The sequence below is a fragment of the Ursus americanus genome, chromosome 19, assembly GCF_024610735.1.
Source record: "Ursus americanus isolate L20-20 chromosome 19, mUrsAme1.1.p, whole genome shotgun sequence".
Taxonomy (NCBI): Eukaryota; Metazoa; Chordata; class Mammalia; order Carnivora; family Ursidae; genus Ursus; species Ursus americanus.
This window is the reverse complement of record NC_142145.1, coordinates 22,369,589-22,382,956: the sequence shown is the minus strand read 5'-3', so window position 1 is coordinate 22,382,956 and position 13,368 is coordinate 22,369,589. Positions and strand designations below refer to the sequence as shown.

Here is a 13,368-nt window from a genome sequence, read left to right as displayed (position 1 = left end):
ATGACTACCCACCATTTGCAATGATATATATGGAACTGGCGGGGATTAAGTGAAATAAGTCACTTATATTCAGCCATCAGAAAGGATGACTACCCACCATTTGCAATGATATATATGGAACTGGCGGGGATTAAGTGAAATAAGTCACTTATTTCACTAAGTGAAATAAGTCAAGCAGAGGAACACAATTATCATATGGTTTCACTCATATAGGGGACATAAGGAATAGCGCAGAGGACCAGGGGAAGGAAGGGAAAACTGAATGGGAAGAAGTCAGAGAGGGAGACAAATCATGAGAGACTCTGGACTCTAGGAAACAAACTGAGGGTTTTAGAAGGGAGGGGAGTGGGGGAATGGGGTATCTGGGTGATGAGTATTAAGGAGGGCATGTGATGTGAAGAGCACTAGGTGTTATACGCAACTAATGAATCGTTGAACACTACATCAAACACTAATGACGAACTGGTTATTTTCCAGATGAAACCTGATGAACCAGCTGGCTAAGTGAACATAATAATAATTTAAAAAATAAAATTAAATAATTTTAAAAATAAAATTAATTTTATTAATTTATACTTCATTTTTATTTTTTAATTTTTTTAAGTTTATTTATTTATTTTAGAGAGGGGGCAGGAAGGGGAGGGGGAGAGGGAGAGAGACTCTCAAGCAGACTCCCCGCTGAGCACAGAGCCCAGTGCAGGGCTCTGATCCCACAACCCTGAGACCATGACCTAAGCCGAAATCAAGAGTCGGACGCTAAACCAACTGAGCCACCCAAGCGTCTCAACTTCATTTTAAATCACTACTTAATAAAGATACTTGGGACACCTCTTTGTTTTAAGGAGATATTTATGGCTACAGAAATACTTGCTGTAATAAAAGTCTGTATATCCGTAAAGAAATACTACCAGGTCTGGATACTTTGACTTTTACCTTTCCTTAATCCACCCATTTCCTCTTTTTTTTTTTTTTTTTTTTTTATTGGAGCATGTTCCTACTCTCCAAAATGCAGCTGCTTACACCCCACACCTTCCTCTGTGGAGTGGGATGTCATTCGCCTCAACACATCTGAGCGGCCAGATGTTTTCCTGTCTCCTTGCTTCCCTCAGCTTTCAATTTCCTACTAACCATATTTGTTCGAGCCTTCCCAGTTTGAAGATCACTTTCTTCGATAGAGAAAGCAATATAGGAGTTGAATTGCCCTGCTTTTCTCTGTTAGCTTTCAACATGACATCATTTGCCCCCAACGGGCCCTTCATTCCTCGTTCTTCCTGCTCTGGCCACAGCCCAAAGCCCCCTTGCGATGCCCTTACACGGATGTTTAAGCCTCGGGGCAATTTGGACTCTGGTTTTCCTAAGATCATTAGGACTGGGTAATATGCCTTGGTTATAAGTGCTTCTTTTCATATTTCAGGCATTTCTCTTTAAAATAGGGGACCATTAAAGAGTTCTCTGCATGTTTTTTTTTTTTTTTCTTGTCGTTTGCTCTTGGTTTGTTTCTTAAAAGACACTTCCCTTTTCCTTCTTGATCGATGTCATTTGTTGTTATGGACTGAATGTTTGTGTCCTCCTAAAATTCATATGCTGAAATCTAATCCCCAGAGTAGTGGTACTTGGAGATGGAGCCTTGGGGAGGTGATGTGGTCCGGAGGGCAGAGCCCTCATGAATGGGATTAGTACCCTGATAAGAAGAGGCCGAGGAGTGGCTCTCTCTCTCTGTGCCGTGGGAGGATACAAGGAGAAATTGGCAGTCTGTGACTCAAAGGGGTTTTCTGGAGAACCTGACCTCGCTGGCACCCTGGCTGCTGACTTCCAGCCTTCAGAGCTGTGCAAAATGGATTTCTGTTGTGTGTAAGCCACCCAGGCTCTGATACTTTGTTACAGGAGCCCAAATGGACTAAGACATTAGTTACTATTCAGGTAGATTTCTTTCCCGGAAAACTCCTTTCTTCTTTTAGCCATTTTAACTTTTAGAATGTTGCCAAGGGGTCATTCCCACCTTTTCTCTGAACTTTTACAAGCTATTTTCCCCCCTGAAATTTAGAATTTATGTCTAATTATGGCCAATATTCCTGTTGGGGAGCAAGAATATCCTGTCCCTTTTAAGCTGCTTGTAGCCAGACTGAGAATCAAATTGACATGAGACAGATTAACAGGAGAAAATAAAATTTAATAGTGTTCATACAGGGAATTCACACAGACATGGAAATCCAAAAGGTGGGCAAAATATGTATGCCATTCTGGACTAAGGAGAGGGAGGTAAGGGTCTGGGACTTCTTTTGAAAGAAGGAATGCAATTCACAGGAAGATAAGAAAGAATAAATGTTTGGAAAGCAAACATTTTCTGGGCCACTTGGAAGCAATGGGACATAGAGGACTTGAATCAAACAGGTCTTGTTAGGTTTCTTCCCGTCTACCATACCTAGTTCATATTATAATACAGTTATTAATGGTGATAGCTTTCTTCCTGTAAAGTCTTCTTAGGCAAATGAGGGAGAGGAAAGGAGCTTTTCCTCAATCTGCTGGGATTGCTTTTGAACTCAAAATAATCTTCATGCTACAGTGGCCCATCTTGGGGTGGCCTGTCCTTGGACCCTAACACTTCCTTCATTCTTTGGCTGTTAATAGTTCCACAATGATGATAGTCACTTTATCTGACTATTTATTTGACTACACTAGGCTGATTGTGCCTGAGGGTTAGTAAGAAGCCTTCAAGTAGTAGCCGAAAGATCAGGGGCCTCTGAATTTGGCTGATTTGGGTTCAAATCTCCACAAACATGCTGATGATCTTAAATCATCCACTTGACCTGTCTGACTTCTAGAGTTAAAAAATTGAGTCAATTATATAACTTTGCAAGGATGCTTTTAAAATCATTAAGAATGTAAAATTAACTCAGTAAATGGTATCCATTGCTATTACTGCTTGCATAATGTTTTTGGTCTTTAGGGATACTTTCCCGCTCCAGCCTATATGCTAATATACGTGCATAAGCTTTCCTTCCTCGTTGCCAGCCATCTTGGTGGCTGCTCTTGGTTGGCGCTGTCCCACACCTAAGGCGGGAAGACGAAAAAGTCTCTGGAGTCGATCAACTCTAGGCTCCAACTTGTTATGAAAAGTGGAAAGTACGCTCTGGGGTACAAGCAGACTCTGAAAATGATCAGACATGGCAAAGGGAAATTGGCCATCCTGCCAACAGCTGCCCAGCCTTGAGGAAATCTGAAATAGAATACTGTGCCATGTTGGCCAAAACCGGCGTCCAGCCCTACGGTAGCGATAATATTGAATTGGGCACAGCATGTGGGAGATACTATAGCATAGGCACACTGGCTGTCATTGATCCAGGAGATTCTGATATCATGAAAAGCCTGTCAGAACAGACTGCTGAAAAGCAAATCATGCAAAAATTTTTCTTTAATAAAACTGGCCAGAGCTTGCTAAAAAAAAAAAAAAAATGCGTGTGAGTTGGTGGTGTGAATAAGTAAAGCTACGTAACATTAGGGTTGAAATAGAGACATACTGGTGGAAAAGAGCATACGGGTTGAGCACATAGGTGCTGAAGCTAAAAGGAATACCTTTCCGGGCTGCATGTTAGCTTTCTGATCTTTGGCAAATGGCCGGAACGTGCTGTGTTCCCCTTTCTTTATCTACAAAACAGTCCTAACTCATTGATTTGTTATAAAGATTTGAATGAGTAAATACATGTAATTGCTTAGAACATCACCCGGCACATAGCACTTGCTAATGTTAGCCATTATTATTATCATGCTGAGGATGTCATTGTATGAAGACAGAGCTGAGCATGCTGGAAGCACCAACATTCCCGTGTCAACCAGAGTATCGGAAATAACACTGAGAAACTCTCAGAGATAAACAGGGCTAAGGAAATGAACAAAAGAAAGCTACTGAGAAATGTTCACGAGAATGCTTAGATTGCTGAATCTTTCTATTGGGAAACATATGGATAGATCTGGAGAGGATGGTTTCAGAGTCATGATGCTACAAGAGGTTAGTTTATAAGGGCAACTGAACACTTACCATCAATGTCGGGGTACATCTTGCTGAATCATTACAGCCCCCATCTGAGTGGGCTATCCAAGGGCCCCTCGCCCTTTTGGGGGACTGGAAGTGCACGTCATTCTCCAAGATGGATTGTCAGTGGACCCATGGGTAGGCAATTATATATCTTAATAAATCCTTCTCCTCCCCTTTGTTTTTTGACAGTCAGTCAATCCAGCTTTTAAAAGATGGGTGCTCAAAGGCAAAATGGTGGGATTAAAGTCAGGGATAGTCGTAAAAAGGAGAAAGCACTTGGGACAAGGTCAGTGCCCTTCAGGACTATTCCTTAGACTCTAAGGGAACAAAACACTGCTCAGCGCTAAAATAAACATGTTTCCAAATGGGAGAGACTCTCCTCAGGGACTGAGGTTGTTTGCCAGAGACAGATAAACCTATAAATCTCCTCCTTCAATCTCATAGTTAGGCAGGTGCTTTATTCAAAACCTGATAACCTGATGTCCTTTACTTTCAAAACATAATCATTTATGCACCCTGGTGAATACCAAGTCCCTTGTCACATATGATCTTTCTACCTTTTCCCTTTCAGTGTGGTGGACTGAGCCAGATTCCCCAAATCTCCAACCGTGCCAGCTTGTCAGTGTGGCCTGTGGCTTAAGGGCAGGCAACCCTCAACTATCAGTCGGAATCTTGTCATTTCCTACTTGTTACACCTTGGCCAAGTGTGTGTGATTTTAACACTGGGCAGGGTAATAATAACACCTAATCCCAAATGTGTTTATAAGGATTAAGTGAGTTAATACAGTGCCTGGCACACGGAAAGCCCTCAACCCCTTTTCCTTCATCCTTTGAAAGTGACTAAGGAACTAGTGATTATAAAATGAGAAACTTTTCTTTGTTGAGGAATTCCTCTCTCTGCCTTCCATAAATATTCTTGTTTAAAAAGTAAAATTCGAGGTGGATTTTGGGGAGATTGTAGTCTATTTAAATCCAAGCTCTATACAAGGTTGAATTAATTCAAAATTCTACTGACTCCTCAGAGTTGATTCAAAACACCATTTTCTCTAGGAAGCCTCTCCAGCTACTCAGAATTGTATACTGAGCCCCATTCCTGGTTGCCCATTGCACATGTGGCCCAAACTTCATACATTGCAAATTGGCTGACATCACATTTTGCATTTCCTTCTCCTGTTTCATCTGAATAAATCTTATGTTCTGAAATATATTCCCAGGTAAATGAAGACAGTATATGCTCAGCATTTTGAAATATATAATGAATGAATTTATTTCTCTCTCTTTTTTTTTTTTTTAAAGATTTTATTTATTTATGTGACAGAGAGACAGCCAGCGAGAGAGGGAACACAGCAGGGGGAGTGGGAGAGGAAGAAGCAGGCTCCCAGCGGAGGAGCCTGACGTGGGACTCGATCCCGGAACGCCAGGATCACGCCCTGAGCCGAAGGCAGACGCTTTAATGACTGCGCTACCCAGGCGCCCCTATTTCTCTTTTGTAATCCAAGTCTGGCAGACAAAGGGCAAACTGGGTGGTGTCGTTTTAAAATCATCATCAAGGGGTGCCTGGGTGGCTTAGTTGGTTCAGCTCAGGTCATGATCTCAGGGTTGTGAGATCGAGTCCCGAGTCGGTCTCTGTGCTGAACATGGAGTCTGCTTGAGATTCTCTCTCTCCCACTCCCTTAGCCCCTCCCCCTCCCTCTCAAAATGAATGAATGAATGAATGAATGAATGAATGAGTAAGTAATCATCATCGAAAAAGAGTCGGGTCAGGTTGTTTGCCTTTAAGGTCTGGCTCCCCTTATTTTGCTCTATGGTGCTATGCAAGTTCTCCAAACTCTCTGAGCCTTGATTTCTTCATCTATAATAGAATCACTGAGAGGAACCAAGTGCCATAAAGCTCATGCTCAAGTGCCTGGACTCAAGTGGGCTCTGGACAAATGTTGGTTCATAACCAGTGTCAGCGGACCCCCTCCTTTCTGTCAATCAGACAACCTTGAGTCCCACCCACCACCTTGTGTCCTAATCAGGTGACAGCCCTATTGAGTGATCAGTTTCTGAAAACTTTTCCTATCAGTCTTAGATTTTGGTTGGACTCCCAAGGCCTCTTTTATGGCCATCCTCAACTCCTAGCAGTTCTTAAGCTATAAATACTACCTGAGTGCTTAGTAAGAATGCAAATTCTAGGACCCCCGCTTGGATGAATGTCAGGAGGGGCCCAGGAATCTGCATTTTCAGCAGGCGCTGAGTGATGGCACCAGGTGATTTCCAGGCAAGTGCAGTAGGAAACACACTTTAAGGAATTGTTAGTGAGGTTTCTAGGTCCTAGAAATAAAGTCCTCATCTGTGCTATCCACAGAAGCCTCTAAGCAGGGGTGCATACATAGACATTAGGGCCCCTGTGAGCTCCCTGAAATTGAAGGCAAGTCACATGTAAATACGTTTGTTTGGGGAGATGTTTAACTTTAGCTTTCATCTTATATACTTTCATAAACCCTCTATCTCACAGCTCCCGCTCGCCAAAAACAACACAACACAAAACAAAACGCTTGAGAGCTGTATCTCCATGCTACAGGCCATGTTCCATCCAGCCCTCAGGGTCTATCTATCTCCAAGAGAGCCGGCCGGGCAGAGCGGTGTCAACAATCAGCCCACCCCCTCACGGAGTGATCTCACACCCGAATCAAATTGCTCTTTATGGCCGACAGGTGGTTCTTCCTTGCCAGGTATAGCTGCGACCCATGGGTAGGAGCAGGGCACGCAGATGTGGCTTATCTGGCCTATTTCCAGCAGGTCTCCAATCGGTTTATACCCCTACTGAGCACAAGTCTTAGAGAAACCCTGCAATGGCCCCTGTGTGGGCCCTACTGGGGGCCCAATGAAGGCAGTCCATCCATCAGGTCTTCTCTGGGTTGAAGATGGTCTGCCGAGGTCCACCGTTAGGAGTTCTGGGTTGCACAGGTTGCTCATGGAATATCTCCACAGGAGTCCAAATTACCTACACTGGGGAAGGTCTGAGTCCCTGTGTCAACCCGGTTATTCTCTCTCTGGGGAAGCTGGCCATACTGAAGCTCCCTCGGGCACAGAGCCTAACCCAAGGTAAGATTTCCTTTTCTCCTTACTTGGAAACACGGTCCAAACAAATCAGCTCCTTGGGGGATGGTGGAGAGCTTGCTGTCTCTTTGTACTCATTGTCCTTTTAATTCCATTTTCTCTACCCTAAGCTTGTGGGGTAAGACCTGTCTGGACCAGTACCCATTTAAATATCTTGTTTCCTAAGCTCTTCTCTTAATTGAGAAACATCAAGCATTGTCTCTTCACTACCACCACCGCCGTCAATGCCTGATTCGCCCTTTATGAGAATCCTGTTTCCTCTCTAATGGCCTTTGACATTATCCTGGGCTTTGGGACATCTGTAATTGGCTCAGGTTATTTGTTGCTGATGCGTGCATGTGTTCTTCCTCTGAGCATTCTATTTCCCAATCTTTAGAGCTGATTACCTCTGCATTTCATGTTTCGCGGTACTGGAGGGGGAGAAGGACGCAGAGGAGGGCAGTGGGACGCTGGTGTGGCCAAGTGGCTCAACCTGATGTCCCTTTGATCTCTGAACCACCTGACCCACCTTTTTGTCCTTTGGGCCCTTTTTGTCCTTTACTCCTATGACAAAAGCTTCCCTGGAGAAGTCCAACATTGATTCCTATGCGGCTGGTAAAAATGTCACTCTGGGTCTGTTGATGGTGAAGTGCCTTTTGTATTCACTCGCATGCTTCCAATCGCTCTGTTCGCCTGCCTACTAGCTTATCCTGTATGAAGAGCTTAGCAGCGCTGGGCTCTGGAAGAGAGCAGGCAAATATGGTGATAGAAAATGTTAACAACAGCAGATGGCAGGGAAATTTCCTTTAAATTCAGATGAACAGTTGCTTCTTCTGGTGGGTTTTTATTATTAAATTTATTTCCGTCATTTGGCTAGATAGGTCTATCCTCGTGCTCGCTTATCATGTGCTGAAATCATCTTGCTTTTAATATCTGAAACACGGAGCTGTTCGTTATACCAATTATAAATATATCCATATGGTCCCATGTGGAATTGTCAACTCAGTTACACAGATGTAGCCTTTGTGTTTGGAGGGACTGAATGCTCACCTTATTCTAGAGAAAATTGTAGGCTTCTGAGATTTTTTAGGCTCCTACCAACCATTTTCTTTAGGATACAGTAAGCCTTTCCAGGGGCCAAAAATTATTGATCCTTTAATTGATTTCAAATACGTTATCTTTATCTTAGGCCCTGAGGTCCTGACACTAATCTCTATCTTACAACTATTGACACATAGAACTCTTACATTAAGCTATCTCTGCTCCCTCTGTGAATTTATGGTTTTTCATTTCCAACATCTATTAGGAGGAACCGAAGTTCATCAAGTTCTTTGGAAGTTGCATTAAGATGATTCTTTTACCCTGTGGCCTCCCTGCCAAAGCAGAATCTTCTCTTTCACTGTTATCAGCAACATCTCCCTGATCACTGAGGCCTTTCCGCCCTATGGTTATTACCATCGACATTGATTAATTTCATATGTAGCCAAAATGGTATCAGATTATATATTTTTGACTATTTCCAGGTCAGGAATCGTAGACTTACAAGGACACAAAGGGACATCTGGAGGTCATATAACTCAATCCTCTGCTTTTCCAAAGAAATGTTCAAAATCATATGGAAGGAATTTATTTTCAAGCAAAAGATTCTCTTTGATAGATGGCTACAGGAAGGATAACGGATATCAACAAGGCATTAAAATGAAATGCCTCCTCTTTTTTCACAGGATCTCTAGGTACTAAGAAGGGACCTTCAGTGCTAGGGGAAGACCATCATAGGCAATTTTGTGAACCCGGTGATAATCCTCCTATTGAAGAGAGATGTGCAGTGAACCTGATTATTTCTCAAAGACCTGTCATTTTCCCAAGAGCTGGCATTTTCAGCCTCTTGAAGAACACCAACCACTGTTATCACAGCTCTAACCTGAGCAATCAATCAGGGGTTTGAAACATTAAACTCGAATACATAATTCCAAAGGGGATACTTTTAGCAAAATCCACCCTGAACTGAAGGTGCTTCAGTCAGCCCTTCTCCAACAAGAGGGTCACTGCCTGCTCTTCTTGGCACTGACAATTCCCTTTCCACACTCTCTCCATCCTCCTTCCCAACCAGAGGAAATGAGGTGCCAGGCCATGGGTTTGTGGGATCCTTGAGAAGAATACCCAGCAACCTTGAAAATGAGGCAAATACAGTCTACTCAGGAGAACTCCCAAGAGAAAGAAGTGACTCCCTCTCTTTGCATTGCTCTGCAGGCTGCAATTTCCAGGGCAAGAACATCACAAGGGGAAAAGGTGGTCTGGGACTTACCTCAGATGCTATCAGATGTCATAAATGATACAACTTCTGCTTTGGAAACCCAACAAACCAGTTTAAATTTAAATTCATTAGCTAATGTTCTCCTGCCTAATCGCATAACCCTTATTTCTTCTTAGCTAGCCAAGGGGAAATTTATGCTATAGCAAACACTTTTACTTTTTAGTTTAGTTTTTTTTTCTTTTTCTTTTTCTTTTCTTTCTTTCTTTCTTTTTCTTTCTTTCTTTCCTTTTTTTTTTTTTTTTTTTGGTACCTAAATAGAAGCCTATAATTAGTCTAGAAAAGAAAGAACATTTGGATCTCCAGAAGAGACCATTTGGAATTTGGGACATGTTTTCATTGCCTGGATTTGATCATCTAGGTCCCTATCTTCAGGGTCTATTACAAGAACTAAAACCCATTTTTGTTTCTGTTTCTGGTAACTGCCGGCGTCGCAGGGGCTGACGCCTCCTGTCCAAAGTTATACATTCCACTGTGCAGCCGCTGTCTTGTCAGATGTGAAGCTTCTCGTCCTGCAACAGTAGGAACCGCAGCCGCAGACCCTCTTCCCGCTACGGACGAGTTCTGGAGTCTCTTCGACCTCCTGATAGCAAAAGCCCAGCCCTGGTGACCATCAGAATATCCTAGATGAATGTCCTACAGCTCAACTCTGTATCTGTCCTTGGCCAAAAGGGGTAACTGAGGCAGGAAAACAGCCCCAACAGCCAGGAACTCGCTGGGCCTTTCCACGGGCCAGTGGAATTGTGAGGTGCTGCCTGGCATTTAGAGCTCAGCTTTGGTATACCCCTTTTTGACCATAGACAATCCCCAAGAGTGCCAACCGCAAGCAGGGCCCTCAGAGAAGAGACAAACGAGATCATTCTGTAATCATGTCAGAACACAGACAAAAACATACGCATGGTCCCTGCCACAAAATGACCCAACTTCACCTCATCCCGGATCAGATAAGCCTGATTTGTCTTTACCAATCCCCAGCCGCATCCTCCCTGCGTCCTTATGGCCTTCTAGGTAAGCATAGAAGCTACCCCATCATAGAGTTACCCCACTTCCTGCCCGCATCCAAAGTAGAGCAAACCACACTTCCCTGTGTAATCTGCCAATCACCAGCAAGAAGCCCAGATTCCTCATGCTTCTTCTAACACCCTCTTACTGAGTCGACCACTCCCCATCGTGTTCATTCTCTCCTGTTGCAGCAACTCCACACCCCGAACTGGGTTCCGTTGCAGATGTGTCCCTGGTGGTCTTTGGCTAAAGGGCATCGACATCGCTTGTACTGTTTCATATCTCGGTAAACATCATCCTCATCTCAGCCATTCCCCTGGATGGACAGGGACCATGAAGTCATACTTGCCATCTTCCTCTCAACCACATACTGCGTCGATCACAGATCCCAATGACTTTACCTCATACTAGCTCTCATAACCCTTTCCTTCCCTATATCTTCAAAGCAATCTCTGTCGTCTAGGTCCCAATCATCTCTCACCTTGCCTACTGCAACTGTCTCTAGTCTTCCTGCTGCTCCCATGACTCTCTCCAATCCATATCTCCTACTGCAGCCAGAGGAAGCCTTTCTAATTGGAAATCTCACCGAGCCCTCCCCATGTTGAAGCACTGTAGTGCTTCCTAAAGCCTCAGTTATTTAAAATGGCCAAGAGGGCCATGAGAAGTCTGACCAGCTCTTGCCTCTTAAGCCTCATCTCCAGTCATTCCCCACTCTTCTGATTCAGCCACATTGGCCTTCTCTGATTTCTTTGAACACCGTATGCTTCCTACTACCACAGGGTCTTTGCACATGCCATCTGTCTGGAATTTCACTCCCTTCCTCCTGCACTCCTCACCTTTCAGACCTCATTTCAGCTATGTCTTGGGCAAGCCTTCTTTGACCACCCTAGGTCAGCTCATCTTATTTGTATCTCATACCACATACAACTCTCTGTGGTAGCACTTATCATAGCTGTAATTTTACTTGTATTGATGTGATTCTTAGATTAATACCTGTGTCCTCCATAAAACACCTTATATTTAGTAAGTACTTAATAAATATTTGTGCGATGGGTGACAAGTCTCTGCTCTGCCACTGGTGGGCTGCCTCCTTTTGACCCTCTCATTTAACTATGAACTATCTTAGTCTGGTTGAGCTACCATAACAACATTCCACAGGCTGGGCGGCTTAAACAACAGATGCTTATTTTCTCACAGTTGTGGAGACTGAGAGTCTAAGATCAAGATGCCGTCAGAGTTGGTTTCTGGTGCGAGCTCTCTTCCTGGCTGGCAGATAGCCACCTTCTTGCTGTGTTCCTACATGGTCTTTTCTCTGTGCACATGGAGAGAGAGAGAGAGATCTAGTATCTTTTCCTCTTCTTATAAGGACACCAATCTGCTTGGATTAGAAATGCACCCTTTCGACTTTATTTAACCTTAATCACCTCCCTAATGGTATCTCCGAATACAGTCACAATGGGCGTTAGGATTTCAATATATGCATTTTGGGGGGCACACAATTCAGTCCATAATGTTAATCCTTAGATTTCTCTTTTTTTTTTTCCGATATAGAGATGAATCATTGTCTCTAGGAGATGTTATGAAGGTAAAATGGGACAGTGTCCGTGAAAGTCCCCTAAGTCATACGAAGTCCTAACCCGTGATGGGTGGTAGGAGTCTACTCTTTGATCAAGAAAGATTGTGGCTAATGTCCTTTCAATGTAGAAAAAGCTTATGGTTAAGAAAGCCTATACTGGGGTGGGGACAGAGATTGTTTTACTTAACATCAGCAACACAGTAGGCAGAGTTGTGGTGTTCGTGACGGGGCGGGCCTCTCAGACCTGGTGAGCGCTCACACCTGGATGGCGAGTCTTCCACGGTCTCTTCCAACTTCAAGTTCATGCCTTGTCCTGTGCTACCTGTCGCCTTTGTCTTGTTAGGAATGGGCCCAGAATTAATTTTCTCTGTCTATGCATATTAGAAGTCAGCGAGCTTTTGAAAAGGGCCGCATAGTAAATAAATACTTTAGGCTTTGCAGGCTATGTGGTCTCTTTCACTAAGACCAACTCTGCATTCAGTGTAGCAGGAAAGCAGCCGTAGACACTATGTGAATGAATGAGTACGGCCGGGTAAATAAAACTTTATTTATGGATACTGAAATTCAAATTTTATATGATTTTCATGTGTCATGAAGTATTATTCTTCTTCTGATTTTTTTTCTCCACCCACTAAAAAATGTAAAAACGATTCTTCTCTGGTGAGCCTACAAAAACAGACAGCGGGCTGCGTGGTCGACCTGTGATCTGTATCATTCAGATCTGTAAATCTGAAATGCCATTAACTTCCTGGCTATCCTTAGACCACCAAGGCACACCGACTTTCCGGCCTGGTTGGAAAAATCCACTCTTCTCTAATTTGACTCACTGGCGAGACAGAACATTTACTTTATTGTTTCCATAAGTTTCATTTTACTGCTGGCTGCGAAAAAATTCCTTCTCCGTTTGCCAGGTTATAACAGCTGATGCTAAGTCTCTTAAGCCAAACCTGGCCTTTTCCACGCTCGCTCTGCTTCTGGCCAGCCTGAATCCGGCCATCTTCTGCAAGCGCCTTAGCTGCTGCCAATGCCAAGCCCCCAACCTGCAAACCAGCCTCTTCCAGTAAGTGTTTCCAATCTCTAGATTTTAAAAATACCCCGATGCCATATTTAGATTCAATTACAAAGCATAGACCTGCACAGAGAAGAGGAGAAGGGGGAAAAGTGATGTTCCACCGGCAACTCTTGGGCTGCTTGGCAAGAATGCTCCATCTGATTTAAGAACTGTGTGTAAACGACACCATCACTTTCCCCCAAATATCCCGAAAGTAGAATGCGCAAAGCCTTCTTCCCATGCCCAACTGGACGTAATTCTTCTATGCGTGTTTTTAGTGCTGACATATCATTTGATGATCGCGAGAAGTG

General features: G+C 43.6%; 1 pseudogene; it reads left to right on the top strand.

Moving 5' to 3' along the window:
- Window positions 1-2,635: 2,635 nt before the first annotated feature.
- LOC123787554 (large ribosomal subunit protein eL30-like) lies at window positions 2,636-13,070 on the top strand (annotated as a pseudogene).
- Window positions 13,071-13,368: the final 298 nt, after the last annotated feature.